The sequence below is a fragment of the Cydia strobilella genome, chromosome 13 (genome assembly GCF_947568885.1).
Source record: "Cydia strobilella chromosome 13, ilCydStro3.1, whole genome shotgun sequence".
Lineage (NCBI taxonomy): Eukaryota > Metazoa > Arthropoda > Insecta > Lepidoptera > Tortricidae > Cydia > Cydia strobilella.
In genome coordinates this window covers 4,195,502-4,201,516 of record NC_086053.1, presented here as the reverse complement: position 1 = coordinate 4,201,516, position 6,015 = coordinate 4,195,502, and positions in this window count along the sequence as shown.

Sequence of the window (6,015 nt, the reverse complement as noted above, 5' to 3'; positions counted from 1 at the left end):
GTAATATTGAGAATTCGGTGACATGAACAAGATAATCAAAATAAGACAAAAATGTTTTCTGTGTTTTGTGTGTGTTGTGTGTGTGTCCTAGCATATCGAAAAACAAAACATATTATAAGTAGGTATCTACTGTAAAACCTATAGTCCAAATTAAATCTCAACTATGGTTATATAGTTGGTCAAGCAAAGCTTATCAGTAAATAGGAACAAAGAAAACTATACTCGTCCTTTTCTTTTGGGTGCTAGTACTAGTGTAAAACAAAGATACCTATAGTATGATTCTCTCTGTCTATGTTTGAAATGAGACAGTCAATTGACAAACTATATTTTATATTTGTACATAAATACTTTTCAACTTTTTTTTAATGTAGGCGCGAAGGGTTTTCTTTTTACGTTTTTGGTTGAAGAAATGTCACTTTTGACACTGACAGATCAGTATCATATCGGAAACAGATCGAAAAACTGAAACTCGAATTAGCCTGATAACTCGAATATGTTCGATTAGGTGTACCTAGTTATAGTAGTTATTATTTAAATGTTTCCAAGACCATTGTTGCAGTATTAGACAAGAGTTGGGAGGTTTTACGGTAGTTATTCAGCTACCAAGCAAAATTTACTAAACAAAAATTATAATGATTAACAAATAATAATTATGATCTAAGACATCAACGTTTCAAAAATATCAGATTCTTGCGCGACAATAAATTGGACATCATTCTAAGATCACATAGGTGTAGTAGATATATTTCTTGTGCTCCTTATAGCTACTGGATACCCTTTAATTTCAGTGCTTATTATATTTTATTGTGATGTGTGTTGTAAGTTTTTTTTTTTTAAATACATTATCAGAACAAATATCGTAACGCATAACTTCACGGTAGCTTATTTCGTGCATCGTGGCGCCATCTTTTGTCGAGTAGCGGAACTAAATCACTAACTCTTGCTTTCTGCATACGTTATGACGTTGGGAATATTAATATTTCAATTAGTTTGTGTTTAGATACTTAATTATAATTTAAATGTTGCCTAGATCAAATATTATTCTGGACTAATATTAATTATTTTTACACCCTACTGTAAAATGTGTGTTATGGTATGCTAAGTCATGCTAAGTAAACGGTTTTCTACAAAAGGAGGATGGGCTAATAGTAGATATTACTGCAATGTTCTGCCAGAGTGCAGCACTAGCCTTTTTAGTAAACCATAGAGTAAATACTGTACCTTTAACAGGTTTTTGACAAGTTTTCAGAGATACTTAATAAAATTATGACATTGATGCATCAAAGCGGTTTGTTTACAGAGGATCTACCGGGAAATTCGAATTAGACATTTCGCTATCTGCCTCTTTATCGCTCTAATATGCAAGAGTGACAGAGATGTTAGATAACGTAATTTCTATTTTCTTGTTTCGCGATAGACGCGAGGTAGTGGCGCCACCTACGCAGAGTTTCGCGTAATATTCCCTATTGGCCCTTATGACCAATAACGACAAGGATACAAGATAGGTTATGACCTTCAAACCTTCAAGAAAAGAGCGTATTCCCATCTTAAAGGCCGGCAACGCACTTACAACCCCTCTGGTGTTGCGGGTGTCCATGGGCGGCGGTAATCGCTTACCTTCAGGTGATCCGTCTGCTCGTTTGCCTCCTATTTCATAAAAAAAAAAATAGGTTATTCTAAATTGTAAAACTTTTACGATGGCAAGCAGTCCCAAATCTTTGTGTGAAAAAAGTTATCGCCGCATAAAAATAGTGTGAGTTCAATAGTTTAGGTATATACCTGCAATTTTATATTACAAACCGTTGTAAATGTTGTAAAATTAGTTTATGTAGCTTCAGATATCATAGTAAAAGAATACAGCGAATTTATGTTTTTCGTACAAAACTTGCTTTTGCTCTATTTCGTTTGTTTTATAAACCGCAGCTATATAAACTAATTACGGACCTAGATATACCTCATGTTATTGTATGCGCAAAGCTTCATTACAATACAACACGTAGTTTTAAAATGAGAACATAACTCCGTTGGTATGGGAAGGTGAAATTCGGACGAGATTGTCGGGGACTTAAGTACGCGTAATACGCGTAAATAAACGACATTACTTATATAGACGGAGTCACGCGTGCGACATTGTTAATTTGCTCTAAATATTATAGCAGCGAGAAGGCTTAATTTGAAGGATACTTTGTACAGGTTGATTAATTTAATTTTAATATTTTTTTAAATATAAATAATAAATATTTAAAACAAATATTCGTCGTTTAGTTTTCTTAACATTTCTATTCGACTGGTAATTCTACACAAGATGCTTGGCCGTTTTAATGACGTCAAACAATTGCTAGTTACCATCGTAAGCACTGTTAACTGATCATTTGCATATCTTACTGCAACGAGATAAGGTTTACCAATGGCCAGTTAAGGGTGTTTTTCATACACGGACAAATAACACAACAAACGTGTCAAATGCTAGTTATTGCTATTGTTGCATTACAAACTTGTAGACTGGCTGGGCATGTAAAAATATTAAAAAATAATAATAAAATTACCCCCATTAAAATATAGCGCAATCGATTTTCCTATCGATTCTGAACCAACTGTTATTAGGTTTTCAGTGGGTCATGAAACACTGTGTATATATGTGTACAGTCGAAGGCAAAAATATCGATACAGACAAATGGATCAAAAATATGCGAACACGACTTTATTGTCTAAGGTGTAGCGTACACATATTTTTGAAACTTTGGGAATGTATATATATTTATGCCCTTGACTGTACTTAATAATAAACGATCATCAAATTATCCTTAGAGATGTAAAGTGTCTCCAAGACTTGAATTGTTATATAAGTACCTAAATGCTCATAATTTCCATTTGGAGTTGAAACTCTAGGTCCATGGGGTCCCAGCGCGCATAAGTTGTTTGCAGAAATCGCGAAGCGTCTGGTTGACGTAACTGGTGACCGAAGAGCTGGCGGCTTTCTCGCACAACGTATCAGCATTGCGATACAGCGGGGAAATGCCGCCAGCATCCTTGGTACAATGCCTCAAGGGCCTATTTTAGATTTAAGCTAGTTATTAATTTCGTTTACGTAGTACCACTGTATATATCTTGTATGTAAGTAATAAAAAGACATTATAATAAGTACCTAAAAAAAGACAAGAAATTAAATCTGACACACAGCCAAGAGCCGAATGTAGTGCCTCACTTTAATGCCACTCAAAAGTAAAATTACAGCACTACAGCAGTATTGCAACCGAAAAGAGAATATAAAGTAGATTCAACACAAAGGTACACCAATATAACCTAGCGATTAGCTCATAATTTCCAATAAAACTCGAAACACATCGAATCTCCCATGAATAGAATAAGCAAGACGTATGCCCGAGGCGCCGCAGCGAGGAATGAATTTAGAACACCCCGTAGATTCGGTGTTTTCTTAGCATTAACGTGAAGCGGTTTTGATTCGTGCGATGTGTGATAGGGTTGACGCGCTAAATAATAAAATAAAAATTAAGCTTAAGAAATGAATATAATATTGTATTAAGGTAAGGGAAGACTATTACTGGGGTAAGACTATCACTTGCATGGAATCCTCATACTGTTAGTCTGGTCCCGAGCAAACTAAACTATGTTAGTCTTATTCCACCTTACCTTACACATATACCTTATTACCTATATTTTTTTTTTAATGTGAGACAAATAATTTCCAATTTATAATTTGGATGCAAAACTATCACAATTAAAAAAATACCATAAACAACCGTAGTTCCTGATTGACCACGATTGTTCACAGTTCATTTTTTATTGTACTATAAATAAAGGTTTATGTAAGTGTAAACTTGCTATACGCTTTATGTTTATATAAAGAGTAACTATTAATACATTTATTTTCTACTAGGTTAACCTAGTAAGTTTTTGATTGGATTCTGCCATTTGAATAATAATGTAGGTTCCATGTGAATTTTTATTCTGAAACGTGTATAAAATCAATATATTGAAGACTACATACATACATTCAATCCTAAACGAAGCGAAGGATTATATAATAGAATCCCGAGTAGCGAAGGATTCTAAAGTAGAATCCTGATTGTAGTGAGGGATTCAAGTGTGTTACACCCAAGATGGAAAGATTTTGCTACCACGTGACACACATACTGCTTTTCAAAACACCTGTGATGTAATATTATTTGTTAAAAAAATAATGTGCAAAAATTTTTTTAACTAGTGTCTAGAAACAGACACAGAAAAGTGTTACGTTGATCCCTTCTAGAAGAGAAGAAAAGTGCCACTTTGTTCCCTCCTAGCAGGAAAGAAAAAGCCCTTTTTCGAATCGGTGATGTGTAAAATATATTTTCTCAAAAATGGACGGCAAAGTCGACGTTGCCGGTTAAAAAGTAGGTCGCGAAGTGCGTAGTTTATGGTCAGTCAAAAAATTAAAAAGTTAAAAACATTGCAGTCTCGATTTTGGGACTGCAATGTTGCATACAAATTCCATTATTTGTCGAGTTCCAAACTTTTTAAAAGTTGAAGTGGCCATATCAAATGAAGGCATAGGTTCATTAAACAGCCAAACAGATGATCAGTACTTATTATTATAATGTTGGTACCGCGACTATTTAGGTGTCTCAAATAGGTTAGCGTATTTTCAGCAGAAAAATACACTTCCATTTTTAATTAAAAAAATAAAACGGCGGCAAAGCAAATCTTTTTACTTTTTTCTGTGAAAATATACACAAGAACGTTGCTTCTGTAAAATATTTCTATTATAGTTGTATTTATTGCGCCATTTTCGAGAAAAGCACTATATGACTCGGCTGGAAGGCTACTTGCAGGCTTCGGATTCAATTAAACGGACTCCCAAGGTCGTCCGTTTAAAACGAATCCTCAGCCACCAAGTAGCTACTTCCGAGCCTCGACAATAATGTACTATTTTACACAGTTAACAGCCCTACGCGCCCCGCAGCACAGTATGTCATAATTTTTGGCGAACGTGAACAAAAGCCGGCTTAATGAACGTATCGTCTGAAAGCGTTATTAAGCATTGTTGGAAGGGTTCCTTTTATTTAACCACACATTTTGGGAATTATGTGACGAAAAACTTGCGAAATTGGAGGACAATGAACTTGCGCTGCACTAATATAAAAAAATAAACAAAATTTATCTTTCTTCTACTCATTATAATTAATTAGTGCTTGTATTATTAATTAGTGTCGCTAAAAATAGATCAATTAGGTCACTCTATAGGTACACAAATTGCGCGTTCAGAAAAGTTCAATCTGTAGTAGGTTACCCCCTTGTAGGTTGTTTATATACAGTAATAGGTTTAGGCAATGCTAGTTCATAGGGCTAAAATATTCCGCTTTCGCGATACCTACCTAGGGTTTAATTCAAAACACAAATAGAGAATTCGTATTTGTCAACGACGAGGCTTCTGAAAATTCACTAAAATAAATAACTCAAAAGTTCATTCACTGTCTTTAATCGTTGATACATTTAAGACTTTTTTAAAGCGTAAATTATAAAACTACTAAGTAAATTAGCTGAAACCAAATGTTTTAACAATTAAAGTTCGTGACCGCGATCGTGACATGAAGGTACTATAAGAATGGAATTAGAATAACTTAGAATAGAATAATATTTATTCAGGCAACACATCATTATTACATTACAAAGATACATTAACAACAACAAGGAAAAAAAGTGAAAGGTAAAACAAAACTAACAGATAAGGATGTGAGGCTGAAATGGAAACTCAGCAATGCAGGTGGCACGACTAATATCAATAATTGATTTATGAAATATTATTAGTTTTGATTAGGAAACAAATAGGCGCTGTCAACGGCGCTGGTTTTCTGTGGAGCCAGCGAGGTGTGCGGTACGTCATACTGCGCGACTTGTGTGTCAGATAATAATAAATAAACAGTTATCAATAGGAAATATGAAATATAAATGGGTTCCCCTCATCTAGCTTAATACTGTTTGTCAGAAATATACTTCACATAAAACTTTTAGTCG